Below are 20,429 nucleotides of genomic sequence, written 5' to 3' on the forward strand. Positions count from 1 at the left end.
TCAGAAGACTGAGTAGATGTGGTAGTTAACATACCAGATGCAGAGTGAGCACTCCATGAATGGTGGCTACTGTACCTCCTTTCCTAGCTCAGTGTCAGGTGCTGCCGTATTTGCTTCAGAATTATCACTGTATAGAATGCAGACAAGGGCTTCGCTGGTGGAGCAGTGGTTAAGAATCCACCTGCCAATGCAGGGCACACAGGTTCGAGCCCTGGTCCGGGAAGATCCCACATGCGGCAGAGCAACTAAGCCCGTGAGCCATAACTACTGAGCCTGCGTGCTGCAACTACTGAAGCCCATGCGTCTAGAGCCTGTGCTCTGCAGCAAGAGAAGCCACTGCAATGAGAAGCCTGAGCACCACAACAAAGAGTAGCCTCCTGATCACCACAAACTAGAGAAAGCCTGCGCGCAGCAAAGAAGGCCCAATGAAGCCAAAAATAAATTAATTTTTTTAAAAAAAGGAATGCAGACAAAATCTCTAATTAAATGTGTGGCCAGAGCTGTCAGTTACAGCTGGGTCTGCCGCTGGAATTTGGAGAAGTACATGACATTTGGGGCAGATCTATATGGTAGCTTAGATTGTAATATTTGTTTTTCTAAAAATAACCGGTAGCTTCATCTGCCTCTTTCTATTGATGTGACAAAGACTCCACCTTTGACTAAACTTTAGGAAGGTTCCTATGAGACTTCTTTTCTACTAGGTCTCCTCCTTGAGCCCTGTCCTTGGCTTGTGGAGCCCAGTTTTAGCAAGAATACTGCTAAGTCAGTTTAGGTAGAATCCCGCATTATTAATATCTGATCAAATTCCTCATCCCCTACTCTTGATGTGTAAGTCCTTGGCCAGCCTTTGGCAAGGATCCCCCCAAATTTGCTGTCTCCTTTTTAGTAATTTTCCATCCACTGACCCCCTTTACCCTGCTTGTTGGAGCTGTAAATCCCCAGCTGTCTTTGCTCTACTGGGAGTTGAGTTCAGTTTTACTGAAGCCCCTATTGTAATAGTACTGAATAAAATATGTCTTTACTCTGTTAAACTAGTGTCCAACTCTGTTTCTTTTTGAGAGATGTTTGAACTATTTCAAAATATTGAAAAACATGAAAATCTTCACAGTTCATTTAATCAAGTGAAGGTAACCCAGATAGCAACAAAGTAAAAATCTACCACTGTATTTTTCGATTCAAATACCTTGAATCAGACAGTTGTTCCAGGACTACAAGGTCATTCGTACATCAGAAACTGCATGAACATATTCATCATGGTTTGGTGGAGAAATGGCCCTTGATAAAATTCACAACATAAGAGTGTGCAATTTCCCAACAAGTAGGCAGAGAATGTAGAATAGGGAGAGGGAGAAGGACCAAAAGAAACCAACACCCCCCCCCACAACGCAACAACCCACAAACATAAAAACTCAGGTAAATAAAAAATATGCAAGAAGATGATAGCAATAATGCCAAGTCTATTCGTAATCACTACACATGCACATGAACCGAACTTTCCAATTGAAAGAAAAATACTGGCAGACTACATTTTTATAAATCTAAGCTATATGCTAAAACATAAGGATACACAAACCTTGAAAGTGGAAAACTGGCAAAAGATATACCTGGCAAATATTAACCCCAGAAAGTTAATGTAGCTACTAACACACACACACACATTAAAGCAAAAAATATTGCTAGAGGTGGAAAAGGTAATTACATAACAATAAAAGTTAATTCACCAAGAAAAGAAAATATTCATAAACTTTTATGTATTTAATAATGGAGTTTCAAAATATATAAAGCAAAAATTGACAGAAGAGAACTGACAAATCTACTGAGTTATTTTTAAACTATTTTTCTCAGAAATTGACAGAAAATCTCACCAAAAAAATCACTAAAGATATAGAATATCTGAAGAGCAAAATTAACAAGTTTTACTTAACGGACAAACACATAGAATATTGCATCCCCAAATTAATGAAAATAAGTTTTAATCATATGGTTATAAAAAATGACCTTATGCTAGGTTATAAAAGTAGTCTCAACACATTTCAAAGAACTGGTATCATAAGTACCACATTCTTTGACAACAATACAATTAGACATTTTTAAAAGTACCAGAAAAGTTTTTAAAATTTAGGTAAATGGAGTATTTAGAGATTAGGCTGGTCACACTCTAATCAGGCTCCTCTGAGCTCTTTTTCAATTAGGCCTCAAGAGTTGGGTTCTCATTTTTGTTTCTGCATTGTCAAATTTTAGCAAGAATACTACTAAATCAGTTTAGCCAGAATACCCCATCCTCCATATCTTATCACTCTTGATATCTGGTAATTCCTCCTCCACCATGCCTCAGGTGATGTCTGTTTTCAGCAAGTATTCTGTTAGTTTGGTCCCCCCCTCACCCCTGATGTTTCCTCTTAGTAATTATCTATTCTCTGACCACCCCCACCTGGCTCATTGGCTATAAATTCCTACTTGCTTATGCTGTATTTGGAATTGATCCCAGTTCCTCTTCCCAACTGCAAGATTCCATTGCAGTGGTCCCTATACCCAATCACAATGGCCCCCCTTGAATAAACTCTGCCTTACTGTTCTTTAACAAATATCATGAACAATTTTTTTTAACAGGTAGGATAATACTTTTTTCTCTAACAATACATCAAATTTTGTTCCCTTCCAAAACCTACTAAAGCCAAAATTAAGGTATTATTTGAAAAGTTAACTCACAAGTTCAGGAAAAATCAGGCAAGGACACACCAGTAACATTTTGGACCTGAAAAGTAGACGGATGTTATTTTCTTGGCAAACCTGAAAAATGCCAAATCCCCAGACAGCTATAAAAAAAGCTGAAAGCCAGTTTGACTTTATATCTCAGAAACCTCAAACAGGAGTGGTAATACCAGATACTTCTGGAAGTGGGACTGAAGGTGGAGGCTAAAACAAAAAAAAGATAAAGAGGGCAAGGAGAAAACTCTTTGAGGCAAATCTTTAGATCTCCTTTCCCAATCAACATTACAGTCAATTTCCCCTGCCCCACCAAGTAGACATCTGGATAGTTAGTCTCTGGAGGGGGAATTGGGAAGAGGGAAGTAAGACAGAGGCCAGCCATGTGGCAAGAGGTTGAAGCTTTAAAGAAAGCTGGTCAGTGCGGAAGTCTCAGGAATTTAAAGTAGCCTTGGGGAACACCTGAGAAAGCTGATGCATGTTTTACAGAACTCTCTATTTTCCTTTATTTAATTTTATTTTTTAATAAACTTTTTTTAAATGGAAGTATAATATACAGACTGACAACTCTTAAGTTATGTGAAAGACTGTGAAATGGACCAAAAGGATTATTTGGTGTCTGCAGGAGAAAATTATGTGTCTAGAGCATGCCCTTCCAGGTTATCTGATTCTATAAGGTATGAACATTTCATTATCTTTGAGCTATTTTAAAAGTTTGTAAGTTTAAATATCAGTAGACAGCTGAAAACAATACAAATTATTCTTTTCTGTACACTGGCAAATAAATTGTCTGGTGGAGCGACAACTGATTTCCCTCTAGCCCCCCGCCTCACACACAGAAAAAAAAACAGTTCTGTATCTGTTTATAAATTCATTTCACGTCTTTTGCACCATTTGTAACTTTTTGTTTGTTCCCTCACTAGTTAACTTAAAATCTGTTCATTTTATACCTATATGACAGTCATAATTTTACCTTAAAGAAAGAAGCCCTATTCTTTAATAGCATACTGCTTAATGGGTCATCACAAGTTAACACTGCTATATAACTGTAACCAAGCAGGACCCTATGGGACCTTCCTGGGACAGACCCCTCCCCTATATCCTCTGCTGTAGCTCCTCTCTGAAGTACCTATATAATACTATCTGATGCACATTTCCTGAGTTGTTTTGCAAATGCTAAAACCCCTCCAAATGGAAGAAATTAACTACCTGATGACCATGAGCATGTTGCCACCAGGCCTACTGGCAGCTGAGGATTGGTAACGTTAACCCCAGTGATACCACCCTGTTACCTCACCATCAACCAATCAGAAAATTGTGCATGAACTGATCACAGACCTGGGACTCCTCCTCCCTCACCTTGCCTTTAAAAATGTTTTGCTGAAACCCATCCGGGAGTTTGGGCTTTTTGAGCACTAGCTGTCCCAGACTCTTTGTCTGGTGCCTTACAGTAGACGCCGCACTTTCCTTCACCACAACCCAGTATAGTAGATTGGTTTACTGCCTGCAGGCTAGCAGACCAAAGTTTGATTCCATAACACAACCACCACCCAGCTATATAGCTGCCATCCAGGGAAATAGAATGTTTCCAGTACTCCAAATACTCCCCTCATGCCCTCCCAACAACTACCTCATCCCTTCTACCCAAAGGTAACTGTTACTAGACACTATTGGTCCCTCCTTGGGGTGCATAGCCAATGAACACACCAAGTACTTTCCATTAAAACAGAGGCATTTATTACTTTTGACAAGTAAGGAGATAGGGACATAACTCTCCATAAACAGCTGGACAGGGGAAGTTTTAAGCCTGGGGGCATCACACATATTCATGAAAGGGTAGGCATGATCATTATAATGAGGCAAAGGTTACGCTAGGTTGCCAAAAACTGCAAGCAAGCAGGTTCTTGGTTCTTTGTTAGCACTGTGGTATCTTGACTGGAATGCACTGTAACCTTTTTGGAACATGGTGTGTTTCTGCCATTTAACTGATAGTTTCTGCAAAACAAATCACACTTTGGTTTAACTCTATCCTTTCCCTACTGCTGCCTAGCTAACATGACCACTATCTTGACTTCTAACACTGTAGATTATTTTTGCATTTTAAAAACTTTAAATAACTACAGTATACAGTATATATTCTCTTGTGTCTGGCTTCTTTCATTCAACATTATCTTTGGAGATAAACTCATATTGTTGGATATTGCAGCCCATTACTCTGTTATGTGAATACATCATAATTTATTTATCCCTTCAGACATTTGGGTTGTTTCCAGTTGTTGGATATTAAGAAGAATGCCGCTATGAATATTCTTTCACTTGCCTTTTCGTGTATATATATATAAAAAATAAAACTTGATCCTTTCCTTATCTTATTCACAAACTTAATAGTGTTGTTGAACCCTAGTTAGTGTGCTCAAAACACAATGAGCCCAAACCAAAACATCGGAGTTTGGAGCAGAGAAAGGTTTACTGTAAGGGCCAAGCAAGGAGAACAAGTGACTTGTGCTCAAAAAGACCAAACTCCCCAATAGTTTTCAAGGAAGAGTTTTTACAGGAAAAAGTTGAGGGAAGGGCTGCAGGGTGTGTAACCTTCCTGATTTGGTTGGTGGTGAGGCAACGGGGTGGGGTTCCAAGAATCTCAATCATCAGCCTCCTGGTTCCTACCAGTCTGGGCCCAGGTGCTTGTGCTCAGCCTGAAGTTACCATCCTCCACCTGGTGGTGGGGAGGCTAGTTCCTGTAGAAGAACGCAGAGACATATTGTTATGTATATTCCTTGAGGAGGAACCAGGACCCTGCCCCATGCTGTACCCCGGTTTCTTTCTGTATTCTTTCACTGCCCTAATTAGTAACTATTTGATAATGCTCTTTGGAACTCAGGTAAGGTCTAGGAGGCTGAAAACCTTTTTCCTATAAACCAGAAACGGGGGACACAAAAAGTCTTTTGGGCCCAAGAGGGCCCCACAAGGGCCTGCTCAGTTTCAACCCCCGCCCCCCACCTTTTCTTTGATACTCTTCAATCTTGAGGGGAACAGGTGTTGAAAAAGAAAAAGAATAACATTTTGGATAGAGAAGTTAATCTTAAAGTTGTCAGCAGAACTCGATTTTAGGAGGACTGTTTCAATAGTATGTGGATTATAGATCTAAAGGTGAATGGTAAAGAAATGTAGATTCTAAATCAGTGCTGTTCAATAAAACTTTCTGTAATAGACATATCTTGCAACTGCACTTGTTACCGAGTCCAAGCTTGCTCTGCTCGCCGCAGACAGGCCAATGAATCGGAGACGAGGTGTTGATGTTGCCGAAATATCGGCTTCCCTGTGCACCGATGCCGAACAGAAACACGGAGGCAGAGATTTTGGAGGAAGAGAGAGATGGCTTTATTTTTCTGACAGGCAGAAGGGAAGACACAGCAGGCTAGCGCCGCAACAACTGTGCCCTCCTGTCCTGGGGAATCACAGGGTGTCTTATAGGTGGAACTCACAGTCCAGGATAAGTGATAAGGATCAAAGTGGTGAGGGTCTTGCATTCTTCTTCTTCTTGCAGTATTTTAAAACAGTCACTGCTGTCATCAGGCAACCTGGTAATTGGGTCCGTTTATCTCTGGGTTATGGCCTGAGTAAACAGTTACAAGGGGTGATTTGCTAAGAGAATGCAGCGAGGGTAAATGCTAGAGGCAGGGAACAATTCATATGGAATCAGAGTAATCAGCTTTCTTTAGCTTTGTGAAGTACAAGTCTAGTTACAAGTGTTCATTAGTAGTAACAGCTAAAGAATAACCAAGATTGCTTAACTCTTTCAGGCCTGTTTATGCTGTTTTCCCAGCCTGTTCACTGTTGCTTGTTTTCCTTGTTTATCAGAAAAGTCTCATTTCTATTTTTGCTGCAACAAATTCCCCCCTGCTAGTTCATTCCCTCCATATTAACGGAGGAAGGGAAACGGGCGCCCTTCTTGTCTGACTGAGGACAAAACTTCAGTTTTGCTCCATTTGACAAACACCAGCTGTCCAGCCCGGAGGCCAATCTATCTTCCATTTCAAATCCCCCCTGAGACATGAACCCCAAGAAATCTTTATTGGGAGGATGAGGGACTACAGTCTGTCTTCTGTAGCTTCATCAGGCTGGCAAGGGGCTCGTAGACCCCACCTAGTTGGGGTCATGGAGCTCTTGCCCTGTTTTATAAAGGGGCTCCACGGTGACTTCCGCTGTTATTTTGGCAGGATCTGTTCTTAGAAATAGCTGGAATCTTTGCATCATCATTATCTTGATGTGAACCTGTTGTACTCTGGAGGACACAGAATTTAACAAGTAGTTCAAAAAAAAAAGAGGCCAAAGATTAGTAAAAGAATTATTGTAACCAGGGGCCCAAGCAAGCCTACGAGCCACGTTTCGTTTGGTAGTAATTTTGATCCTAGTCCAGATAAAGTCAGCACTTGTGTTACCCTGTCCAAAGGAATGGAGTCATTTGGCATGGTCATGTACATTTTTTTTTTTTTTTTTTTTTTTTTTTTTTTTTTGCGGTACGCGGGCCTCTCACTGTTGTGGCCTCTCCCGTTGTGGAGCACAGGCTCCGGACGCGCAGGCTCAGCAGCCATGGCTCACGGGCCCAGCCGTTCCACGGCATGTGGGATCTTCCCAGACCGGGGCACGAACCCGTGTCCTCTGCATCGGCAGGCGGACTCTCAACCACTGCGCCACCAGGGAAGCCCTTGAGCGTTGTTTTAAGGTGATTTTGAGGTCAGCCATTCTCTCTGATAAGGGTCCTTTCATCCAGGTTGGAGATAGTCCTTTAAATTGTGTCTTTTCCAGTATGTATAATCCCCTGGTTGTAAGTCATAGGGCATCCGATCTTCATCTAAAGATAGACTACTGAGATAAGCTTTACAAACAAACTTAAGAGTTTCCTTTAATAATCTAATTAAACTTTTAGCAATATAACATAACAGCAAGGAACTATCTGGGAAGTGAGTCTTGGTAAACACAGACCTTAATTAACAAAACTAGAATTTAATATTTAGTGAAACATAATTTTTTTTCCATTGTGAGGGCATTAATCTTGTAGCCAGGGAAGGCTTTATCCTATCAAATAAAATGAGATTTACCAGGGAGACAGAAAAAGCCAAGTGGCCATCTTGGATTTTCCATAGCCCTGACTGTTTAATTTACAGCTATTGTTTACCCATTTTAAACTTTCTGACTTAGGAATAGACCGTTGCCATGCTACAAAGACATCAGGATAGCAAAAGTCTGACAATGAGGGGTTAATTTGTGTAGAAGCCTAATGAACTTTATCTATGTGTGTCAAAATCTTCATAGATCATTGTGAAATAATACTTATTTACTTAACCAAAATACCGAGAGATTTTAAAAGCACATACAAATCACTTGAAGGCAAAGAAATTTACATAGTCTGTTATTAAAAGCAGCACTCCAAGAAAACTTTGTTCTCTTAACAGAGAGAGAACCAAATTTCAGTCTGGTCTCAACAAACTTGGCCTGATGATTTATATAACTGTAATTGATCATATAGGCTTTTTTGCTTGCTGAAATTTTTATAAGGGGTCTCAGAGTGAACTTTTAAAAGACCTCTCAGGAAAGTCACACGAAGGGCTTGTCACAGATTTTGCTTACCATATCTAGGTGAATTCCTCCCTTTTCAAGTTCTCCGAAATACCCTGAGGTTTCTGTACCTGTGAGATAGCTTTCCTAATTTATCTGATAAAGCTGCTGGGGACCTAAGAGTTTCCAATCTCTGGAGGGAGCAGATATAGAGAAAAGATAAATGCTTTAATTTTACACACAGATGTAAATTACCAAATTATTGTAAATCATAAGTAGCTTGAGGAGAAGAGCTTCTTTATATCCAGTTTATCATTATGGTCTGAAAGTCAGAAACTTGTGTTTATGCAAAAGTCCTTTTTATAGATCTTCTTGAAGAGGAAGCATTTTTGCAAAGGCATCAGAGTAAAACCATGTAAGTGTCTATAATGACAAAAGACTTAAGGCACGTTTAAAATCTGATTACAATGTAATTAACAAGGTAACTTGGTTACTGTTGTGACATATGACACTTACGATAATAACTAGAATTATAACTGATAACATTTTACCACTACATATCAGAATTTTTTGAAATTCCATATATAATTTCTAGAATATCTGTATTAGTAACAATTACCATACAATATAACCTAAGAAGATTTATTACACATTTGACAATACTTCCCATGTACTTTTAAATTACCAAATGAACCTAATTAGTGTAATATCTCTCTTTGGGATGTTTCAGGGGCCCTTTGAAGCATCCCAAAGTTAGCTAGAGGTCAAAGAAACTCCACTACTGTTTGGTTTGGGAAGTTTTATCAAAAAAACAAAAGGGTTTAGAACACTCAGTCAGATAAGATCATATGTCACTGTGAAACAACAGTTATTCACTTAGCCAAAGTAACAGTAAAAGATTTTAAAGGCAAATATAGACCTGATCACTTAAAAGGTAAAGAATTAAAATCTGTCATCCAAGGCAGTTCAACATCTTAAGAAAACTTGTACCATGCACAAAACTCTTTTCTTGGGGTCCACTTTCCACAAACTTTTTTTATCACTTTCTGTATCCATCACTTTATTTTCCCATTCAGAAACAGCCACCTGTAAGTTAGTCCTACTTCCTTTTTCCTTAATAAAATGCAATTCCATTCCTCATACCTTTTTTAAAAATAAATTTATTTTTGGCTACATTGGGTCTTCGCTGCTGCACTCGGGCTTTCTCTAGTTGTGGCGAACTGGAGGGTTGCAGTAAGCAGGCTTCTCATCGCGGTGGCTTCTCTTGTTGCAGAGCACGGGCTCTAGGTGCGCGGGCTTCAGTAGTTGTAGCTCGCTGGCTTCAGTAGTTGTAGCTCACGGGCTTCAGTAGTTGTGGATCGTGGGCTCCAGAGCGCAGGCTCAGTACTTGTGGCGCACGGGCTTAGTTGCTCCGCGGCATGTGGGATCTTCCCGGACCAGGGCTCGAACCCGTGTCACCTTCATTGGTAGCGGATTCTTAACCACTGTGCCACCAGGGAAGCCCCCTCATACCTTTTTTACTAAAAACATACATCCTACTTTCCTTAAGCAACCATGAACTATCCTTTATATCACCACTCTGTAGGTTGGTAAATATACATCCAAATAATAATTTTTGAAGAATGTGCTTTCTTATAGAAAACATCTCAGTGTGGCACCAAACACATTTTTTAATAGTTCTAAACCTTTTGTTTCTCTGTAAAAGGAAGCCAATGTTCAGTAATTACAGTTTCAGTATCTTATTTTATTTGGAAATGGACTAGTTATTTAATAAACTTCCATCCTTTAACTTAATTTAGCACAACTCTAAATGTTTTAAGTTGTCGAATATCTAGAGAGATTATTCTTAAGTAGACGTTACTAAAGCATAATTATTCCTAAAAAGTTCACCCAAGGCTCTTATCTTATTTGCATTTTTTTGTCTTGGAAGTTTCTTCACATCGAGTTATTTTCATTGTTGACAAATTTGTAACAGATATAATAAGATCTTATTTAGTTTATATTAAACCTAGGCACAATAAAAGTATTATACTTAATGTTGCTGGCTCTAAAGACATGTCTATATTGATTAGATCAACAAACTTAAACATTAATACCAGGTATTAATTTAATATTGAATATTTCCCAGGTCACATGAACCTGAAATTTATTTAGCCTAATTTTTCTTGTATTTAGAATTGTTTACTTTTCTTTTAAGCCAATTAAATAGAGCTCATTTACAAATTAACCTCAGCAATATTATCCAAAGACAAAAACACATACTGAGACATACACATATATCCAGACAGAGAGAGCTCTCATAGTTTTCACTTGAGATTTAAAATGTCTCTTTGCCTCTTTTTTTTTTTTCTTCTTGGCTTGAAGTTCTACTAATTAACCCAAGGCTGAAGTCTCAGGTAAGTGGGCTGTGTTTGTAGCTCAAGGACATGATAAGAGTTAACTTCAAGCTTTGTCCTAGGTATATTTTTGTTCTCTCAGGGTCAGAATTTTGAAGAGAAGTAGTTTAACAAGGTAGTTTTTTCTAATTGCACACGCCAAAAGGACTGGTTTTTGCAATTTTATTTTAAGAAAAAATTTATTTTAACCAATTTTCTCTGGCGTCTAAACAATATTGTGGCCATACTGTCGAAAATCATCTTTCTCTTTCTGTGGTCATGGTTTCATAGCTAAAAGTTAAACCAGATAGTGCTCAAATTGGCTCTGATAACAGGGGCAGACTGGTTGATAAAATGTTGTCCCAGCAGGGATTGTCCCTCTGGGGAGGTGGGGTCTTAGTTTGATCAGAAGAATCTGAAGGAGTAAGGGAACTTGTAGGAGTGGGGGAAGCTTGGTTCCCCCATCCTGAGAGTTGGGAGAAGTTAGAAGGGGATCATTTAGAATGTCAGGAGAGTTGGGGTTTTTTCCCTCAGGCTTTTGATTATGCAGCCACCCAGAGCAGGATTATAATAAAAGGGACATAAATTCCTGAACATAAGGGAACCTCAGTCCATTTTCCCATCCTGTGGCAATAGAGATTTAATTGTAGGAGACCCATTTTCAGGTCATTTTTCTTTGTCATTGGATCATAGCTATAGGTCGACCAGTCATTTAAAATTTTCCCCAAGCGTTCCCATGTTGGGGTGGAACCTTAGGGGAAGCGCTTCCTGTTTTGGCTCGAGCAGTTGGTAACAGACGTTAGATGTTAGCGCGCTCAAATCAAAACATAAACCTTCACCTCGTCAGCTGGAAGTCGCACATAAAACATAAACCGTAAAAGGAAACAGCAAAGGGATGCTCAAAAAGAAAAAGGAGAAACATATGGCGGAGACGCACCCAAACGTGACTTCCGAGTCCCACTCCACCTGGACCGTTGCCCCAAAGCGGCGCCTTACATCAGAATCTCCCTTTGCAAGGAGAATTCCACATCAGAATTTTCCCTTTGCAGGGAGAATTCCACATCAGAATTTTCCCTTTGCAGGGAGAATTCCACATAAGGATTTCCCCTTGTAGGGAAATTCCCAAATTGGAACCGAAGTTCCCGTACGGGGACAGTCAAAGGTCATGGAGTGCACTCCGGGAGACTCACCGTAGGTGCTGACAGGTGCGTCTCGACTTCCAAACGCCCTCTTTCTGATCTTCCAATATTTAGTGTGTTCTTGGAGTGGAAGTCCAGGCCGACGCGGGCATGAGAAGAGAAGGTGTCCTCAAGGCAAAAGGAGCCTCGGCAGCTGCTAGGTTAGCCTCTCCCCCATTCTACGCCGCAGCCTCGGAGTTCCACAGCCAAGTCGACGGGCGGGGTGTGACCCGGGCACAGCTCTGTGGCAGGGAGTCCCTGGCAATCTGGACTCAGAGATATTCTCCGACCCTCTGCTCTCCTGAAGGAGGCTGGCGTAGACAGAGATCCCCGAGCTTCCGATCAAGCCCAGCGGCCCTGTGGGGCAACCTGCCCGTGAGCAGATCCCCATGTTACCCTGTCCGAGCTCGCTCTGCTCGCTGCACGACAGGCCAATGAATCGGAGAGGAGGTGATGAAGCAAGGAATACGACTTTATGCGGAATGCCGGCAGACCGAGAAGATAGCAGATTACTGTCTCTGAAAAACCGTCTTCTCAGGGTTTGGATGCCAGTTTCTTTTATAGCACAGAGAAGGGGAGGAGATGAGGAAGTAAAGTTAAAAGGCCATAAATTTTGCAAATATCTCCTGGAGTGGCCAGCCTCGGTGAGGGGATGTGTAAATTTCTTCTTTCTTGCAGCCATCCACAGGTGGGCGGGGTCAGATTGTCTTCCGGTGAGCTGAACAGAGTCACTTTAGTTTAACATTCAGGCAGAGGGGCAGGGTTCCCTGAGGCCGGCCATTATGTATGATTATAATAACAAAAGCAACGAAAAGCAAAGGGTAAAGTGAAAGAAACAGATCACATAGAGTCCAATTTAGCTCTTCCCTGTTACAATTCCCCACTGTCAATGTCCAATCCACAATCTTGTGGAAAAAGGGGTGACAACGCTTTAACTGCTCAGTAAGATGGATCTTTCTGGGAGTGTCTGCCATCGGTGTCAGAGTTCCAAATGTTGAGATTTGTCTTTTGTTCCGCTTTGGAAGAGTCTACTTTACACCTGTAGACTTAAAAATATTTACAGCCTAAAAGTTGAGAGTTAACAGGAATTTTGAGGGCTTCTAGCTTAGGAGGCCACATCTCAAGTTAAGGAATTTAGCATTTTTCTATGTATGGGAAGATGCAAGAGTCTGGGCTCAATGAAATCGTTCCTTTGATATATACCACAGCTATCTGGGGCCTGTATCCTGTATTTTCATATCCTGAGTTTCCTCAGGACTCACCATAGGGAGTGGTTGCAGTCTGATGGCTGCCAGATGGCAGGTATTCTTCTCCTTCCTGAGTTTTCTCAGGCTTCACTGGCTCACGTTGGAGGGCTGCAATCCCTGATGATTGATCTTCTCCTCTTGGTCAGGAATTTGACCAATATTTGGGAGACATTTTATGACCAAATTTTGTCCCACAGTGCTGGGAGGCTTATCCGAGGTCAGGTGAAAATTCTTGATATGCTACTCCAGGTGCTAATTTTCGGATTAGGCCCTATTGATAATTAAAGATTCTCTGGATCCTCTGTCTAATTATGATCCAGAAGACATTTTCCCTTGTTGCTTCTTCCCATACCTAGAATCACATTATTACAATTATTTTATGTTATAATGTGATCTATTTCCTTAAGATGTTTAGCCATAGAAGAAGTTTTGTTGGAGGCCTGGTTACACACTAGGTACTACAAGAGGCAACAAACTTATAAAATAGACAGGATATAAGTAATGTAGCTAGTAATATTGACAAAGACATAGTGCAGCAGGGAGACACAAAGCACAAACAATTTGGAAACAAAGAACAAATTAAAACAATAATTAGCATAATATTAAGTCCACAGGAGAGCCAGCTAGAGACAACAAATTCTGGCAGGATCAAGTAGAGAGAAAAAAAAGGTTTCATCTTTGTTTACAAAGGCATACTTTATCAACTTGTTGTAGGTCATAGCATAAGAGAAAAGGTTTTTCCGAAAAACAAAGATTAAAGCCAGTATATTTCCCAAAGTCATAAAGTTATAAATCATATTTACCAGTTCATTCAGTGCCATGTAATTAATTCCCGTTGATCTGGATGAAATAATCAGGTTTCCCATTAGTCTTGTCATTTGTTACCCAGTCCAGTGATATTATCTAAAGGCTAACAGAAACTTATATTTGTTTAAAAGTTCATTTTTTATCAGCCTTCTTGAAAATCTTCATTTTGTAAAAACATCAGGACAAAACTTAAAATAGCATAGTTAAAGATTTGAGTACAATGCAATTAGCAGGAAACTTGGGTATACCACTTTAGAATAACTAGTATTATGATTGATAACATATCAGGACATATCAGATGTTAGGGATTCCATATAAATTTTGGAATATCTATATAAATGACATTTATCTATACACTATAACCTAAGGTTCATCTCCAATCACTTGACAATGTTTTTGAAGTAGTTTAACATACCAAATAAACCTAGTTTGACATTTCTCTCTGAGATGTCTCAGAGATGTTCTTTCGAAGTATCCCATAGTCAGCTGGAGGCTAAAAAGCTTAGATTTGATATTTGGGAAGTTTGTTAAAAATATCAAAACAGTTTTAAAACACAACAGGTCACTGTGAAACAATACTTATTCATTTAACTAAAGTCACAAAACGATTAAAAGAAAACAAATACGCATCACCTAAGGGCATAGAAACTTATATAATCTGTTATCAAAAAGAGCACGTCTAACAGAGAGAAATCAAATTCCAGTCTTGTATTAGCTTACTTAAAAAAAAATCCACTTACTTAGTTAACTTCAATCTAAATTTAGTTATTCCTGACCAGGTACAAAACTTTCTCAGCAAAATGTAATTCCATTTCTCATACCATCTTCATGGAAAACACACATTCTACCATACTGAAATGTTTTATTATTTTCAGTAGCTTTAATTATGTATTTAAATTAGAATGCCCTACTCTTAAAAACCTTGATTTCTAGTGACAACCAAGAGGCAAGTAATAGTTACTAAAATCTATGTCCATTGATTTTAGTGTTTTTCTAGATATGAGAAGATGCAAGAAATTGGGCTCATAAGATCTTCTCCTGAAAATATCTTAACTATCTGAAGGCTTGTTCTGCTGGTTTTTTCCCAGAGCACAGAGTGACTCATTCCTGATCTCCACCCTGAACTCTTTTCAGAGTGTATTGAAGGTCAGTGACTGCAGTGGCTAATGACCTAATTCTTGTAGAGGCAAATGGCAAGTGACAATTTTTAGTTGGCACCACCATGCGTTCAAATTAGAATTTTCTGTTTATCAAAAGATAGTTAAGGTAATTCAAATGCAAGACACACAATGGGAAGAGATATTTGTAGCACACTTAACTGACAAAGGACACATCCAGAATATATGAAAAGCTCCTAAAAATAAATGAGAAAAAAAGCAGAAAATCCAATTTAAAAAGAACAAGTAATTTGAACAGAAAGATATCAAAATGGCCAATAAACTTTTTTAATTATCAGGGAAATGCAAATTTAAATCACAACACAATATTACTACATCCCCAGCAGAATGGGAAACATTAAAAGACTGACAATATCTAGTGTTCATGAGGATGTGCAGTAGCAGGCTGGATACAAAATGTATATTGTACAACTTCTTTGGAAAACTCTTTAGCTGTAACTACTCAAATTGAACATTTACATCCTTATGAGCCAGCAATTTCATTAAGATGTCCATAAGATTCTTTGATTTTTAATAGTTTGAGTCTGTCACCAAGGGTATGCTCATTTTTGTTTGCCCTCAGAAAGTCAGTTTGTTTATCTGAAAGAGAACTGGACTCAAATCTGGAAATGCAGTTAGAAGCTGCCTCTAAGAAGGGCCTTCAACAACTAGCATCCCTTCACCAGAAGTCCTCCAAAAGGTAACCTAATTAGTACTTGAGGAAGTGGGCAGACAACTAAGATAATGAGAGGCAGGCAGTTGAGTGGAGAAGATATTTGTAATACTTAAATATCTACAAAAACTTGAATTCATGAAATATAAAGGACTCCTAGAAATCAGTAAAAAACAGAGAACCCAATAGAAAGATGGGCATGAAACATGAATACACAAGAAGGATATCAAAATGGAAAAAAAAAAGTAGGATATCCAAATAACCAATAAACATAGGGAAAGATGCTCAACTTCATTAGACACTAGGAAATCATAAAATAAAATCACAATGAGGTACCAATACACACCCACCAGATCCATTACAATAATAGATAGGCAACACCTTGTTTGCAATGATAAGGGAAATATAAATTGGTACAATCACATTATAAAATTGTTTGGCAGTATTTATTAAATATTAAAGCTGACACATGTCTACCCTACTATTCAGCAATTTCACTCCTATTTCCAACAGATATGGATACCTATACTCTCCAAAACACATGCAGAAAAGTGTTTTGTAGATGTAGTCCTTTTATTTTCTAGGAGGACAGTAATTAATCCTCAGTTAACATCAATTGATATTGGGCTTTGATAAATACTAATGCATGTGGTGCATTTCTAGGCTAATCACTAGAATAAAAATGACAGAGTGAGTAACTTCTGCTTGGAAGAGAGAAAAAAGATAGAATGATTAAAAGTTATTAATCCAAAAGAATTCAAGGATGGGGCTGCCCTGGTGGCACAGTGGTTGAGAGTCTGCCTGCCAATGCACGGGACACGGGTTCGTGCCCCGGTCCGGGAGGATCCCACATGCCGCGGAGTGGCTGGGCCCGTGAGCCATGGCCGCTGAGCCTGCGCGTCTGGAGCCTGTGCTCCGCAATGGGAGAGAGGCCACAACAGTGAGGGGCCCGTGTACCACAAAAAAAAAAAAAAAAAAAAAAAAAAAAGAATTCAAGGATGGAGAAAAGAGAGGGGACACAGAACAGATGGAACAAATGGAAAGCACAGAGTAATATGGCCTATTTAAATATAAACGTATCAGTACTTATGTTCAATGTAAGTGTGTAAGTGGACCAAATCTTCCAGTTAAATGACTTATTAGAGTGGAAAAAGTAAACAATATTTAATTATATGCATTTTATAAGCAAAACATCTAAAACAAGAAATAAAGGTTGAGTTGAAAAGAGATTTGAGGGACTTCCCTGGTGGCACAGCAGTTAAGTATCCACCTGCCAATGCAGGGGATACGAGTTTGAGCCCTGGTCTGGGAAGACCTCACATCCCACGGAGCAACTAAGTCCGTGTGCCACAACTACTGAGCCTGTGCTCTAGAGCCCGCAAGCCACAACTACTGAGCCCATGTGCCACAACTACTGAAGCCCACATGCCTAGAGCTCATGCTCCACAACAAGAGAAGCCACCGCAGTGAGAAGCCCGCATGCTGCAACAAAGAATAGCCACCGCTCATCACAACTAGAGAAAGCCCACATGCAGCAACAAAAACCCAATGCAGTCAAAAATAAATAAATTAATTAATTTTTTAAAAAAGAAAAGAGATTTGACTGAAACATTAACAACACATAAAGCTTGTGTATCTAAATGAATAGACTCGGAATACCAATTCTGGAACCAGCTGCCTTTGCTGGGTTCCCCAAAGCCAGCAGGAAGACGGCAGGAACATTGGGTGTGTGCCCTGTGGCTGCAGGGGTTGCTGTGCCTAAGACCACTCTGGCCCTGACTCTGACACCAGTGTGGACTTTGAACTTTTAAGATTTCTGTCATATGCTCTTGCATTTGCCACCAGCTCTCCTAGCAGCCACTCTTCTCTACACAGTGGGGACCTATGCCCGAGTTGGAGCACAGTCTCTATAGGTGATGGCTTTGATGCTCATCAGCTGCAATTATTTGTGATTATAAAAAATAAAACCTTTAAACAACAAACAGTGTCAATAACAAAAATTTCCACTAAGAGAACATTGCCTGTTCTCTGGGCAATAGAATAGGCCTTGAAGATGCAGAGAAAAGAAATACAGACTGCTCTCCAGAATTTGTGTTAAGTGCAGCTGAAATCTCAGCAATAAAGGAGGTACAATAGAGCTATCTACTTACTCTGCTTATGGCAGGTCACTGGCTTATGTGTCTTTCAGTTATTTCATATGTATTTATACAGCCCTGAAATATCTTCTATGTTTATAACAAATATTAAGTCACTTGTTTTCATAGAAACTTACAAGGAAGGTATTATTACAATCCCTATTTTCCAAAATAGAAAACTAAGGTCCAGCATGTTTTCCTCACTGGAGCAAGACTCCACAGTTGTAATTTTCAGAGCTGGGACTAGAACTTGCCACTTGGCCCTGGAGTGCATGACCTTAACCACTGTGCTATGCTACCATTCTAATTTTAATGAGAATGTGAAGGTGCTTTGATTTTTCAGCTCAGTTTATGTCTTTCACATCTCAGTTATTTATGTAATAGTTATTTTCAAGTCCTTGTCTACTAATTCTTTTATAAGTATCACTTATGGGTTTGTTTCTATTGACTGGTATCTCTCCTTGTCATGAATTGGACTTCTTGCATACCTTGTAATTTGGGCCTGGAGGCTAGACATCATTAATTTTATGTTGGTGGTTGGTAGACTGTATATGTGTGTGTGTGTGTGTGTGTGTGTGTGTGTGTGTGTGTGTGTGTGTTTGTATTAGTCAGGGTTTTCCAGAGGACCTATTATATGTAATATACATATATCCCATTGTTTCTGTAACCAATATTATATTATATATAAAAGGAAATTTGTTATAGGAATTGGCTCACACAGTTCTGGAGGCCAAGAAGTCTCATGATCTACTGTCTGCAAGCTGGAGAAGCAGAAAAGCTGGTGGTATAATGCAGTCCAAGTCCAAAGGCCTGGGAAGCAGGAGCTTGGATGTTCAAGGGCAGGAGAAGATGAATGTCCCAGGTCAAGGAGGGAGAAAGAAAATTCACACTTCCTCCACATTTTTTTGTGCTATTTCGGCCCTCAACAGATTGAATGATGCTCGCCCACATTGGTGAGGGTGGATCTTCTTCGCTGAGTCTACCATACAAATGCTAATCTCTTCTGGAAGCATCCTCACAGAGACACCCAGAAATAATGTTTGACCAGCTATCTGGGCATCACTTCACCCAAACAAGTTGACACATAAAATTAACCATCACAGAATTATTTTAAATATTTTTAGACTTTTTAAAATGATGCAGTTGCTTTAAGGAGCTTGGTCTTTTGAGGATACTATAAAAGCTTTGTGAGGCAGGATCAGGATAGGCTAATGTGGCTTTGCTAGTGGGGCAATACATTTCTAAGGACTCTATAGCATGACCCACCAGGTAGGAGGTTTTACATTCTGACTTCTGCGGACACGGAATGACCCACTTGAGTGACCCCGGGGATTGTTCAGCTTGCTCCCCTATCCATGGTTCTTATCCAGCCTGGATAGTTTCCTCATGTGCATATACTCATTAGTGCCTGTGCAAAGAGTTCAGCAAACACCCATGAAGATCTCCAGAGTTCTCTCTGTGCGCAGGAACCTTCTCTTTATAGTGTGGCCCTAGATTTATAGCTGCCTTTCCCTCCTCAAAATTTTATCCCTGTTTCCTTAACTTAATTCGCTCTCTGCCTGGATCTCCTCATCACTGTATCCTGGAAGCTCTGCAGGCTCTGAGCTGGGGCAGCTTTGGGCCTCCCCTCACTTGCTACCTGCCTCTAGACCACTGTCCTGCGCTCTTCTCATCCAGTGTCTGAAATATTTCCTTTACATAGTTCATCTGGCTTTTTACTCATTTGATGTTGGAGGGAAGTCTGGATCTTATTATTTCATTACAGGCAGAAGGGGAGGCTCTGAAAGGATTTTGAAATAAATTCTTGATTATTAACTTGGGACTGAGAATCTTTGTTACTTTTTTTAAAAAAATAAATTTATTTATTTATTTTTGGCTGCACTGGGTCTTTGTTGCTGCATGCAGGATTTCTTTAGTTGTGGCAAGTGGGGGCTACTCTTTGTTGGGGTGCGTGGGCTTCTCATTGCTGTGGCTTCTCTTGTTGCAGAGCATGGGCTCTGAGCATGGGCTCAGTAGTTGTGGTTCGAGGGCTCTAGAGCACAGGCTCAGTAGTTGTGGTACATGGGCTCAGTTGCTCCGTGGCATGTGGGATCTTCCCGGACCAGGGCTCGAACCCGTGTCCCCTGCACTGGCAGGTGGATTCTTAAACACTGCACCACCAGGGAAGTCCTGTTACTTTTATATAATGTAATTCTAGCTTGCTTCTTAGTGTTAAGAATGTTAGATTTTTATTTTCAATAGTGTGATTTTCCATATTTTAACAGATTCACAAGCAAGGATTGTGAATTAATAGTGATTACCTCATGTTAAAATATCTTCATTTTTAAAAATTAGGTGATGACTGAAATATTAAAAATTTTAAGTCATTAAGAAAGAAAAGGAAACTCAGGGACAAGAGAAGCTTTCTGGTTACAACATTCTATCAGTCACTTTTCTTTCTCTCTAAACTTTCTGTCTCAGCCTCAGGACCTGCACCAGCTCTAAATTCCCCTCCCAGGCCCACAGGGGCATCTCTGAGGCTGACAGGGCCTGTGGCTTCCTGTACCTACAGCTCTGTCTTTGTCTACAGAGTGGTAAGCAGAGGGTAATCAAGGC

At 39.9% G+C, this 20,429-nt stretch overlaps 1 protein-coding gene across 1 annotated transcript in view; it reads right to left on the reverse strand.

The window, feature by feature from the left end:
- LOC101334865 (uncharacterized) overlaps positions 1 to 16,622 on the reverse strand; it is a 69,812-nt gene extending 53,190 nt beyond the window's left edge. Inside the window, exon 1 of the mRNA XM_073802915.1 lies at positions 11,828 to 16,622. The gene's annotated coding sequence lies outside the window, so the exon portion shown is untranslated. The remainder of the gene's footprint in view (positions 1 to 11,827) is intronic.
- Positions 16,623 to 20,429: the final 3,807 nt, after the last annotated feature.

The sequence above is a fragment of the Tursiops truncatus genome, chromosome 3 (genome assembly GCF_011762595.2).
Source record: "Tursiops truncatus isolate mTurTru1 chromosome 3, mTurTru1.mat.Y, whole genome shotgun sequence".
Classification (NCBI taxonomy): domain Eukaryota; kingdom Metazoa; phylum Chordata; class Mammalia; order Artiodactyla; family Delphinidae; genus Tursiops; species Tursiops truncatus.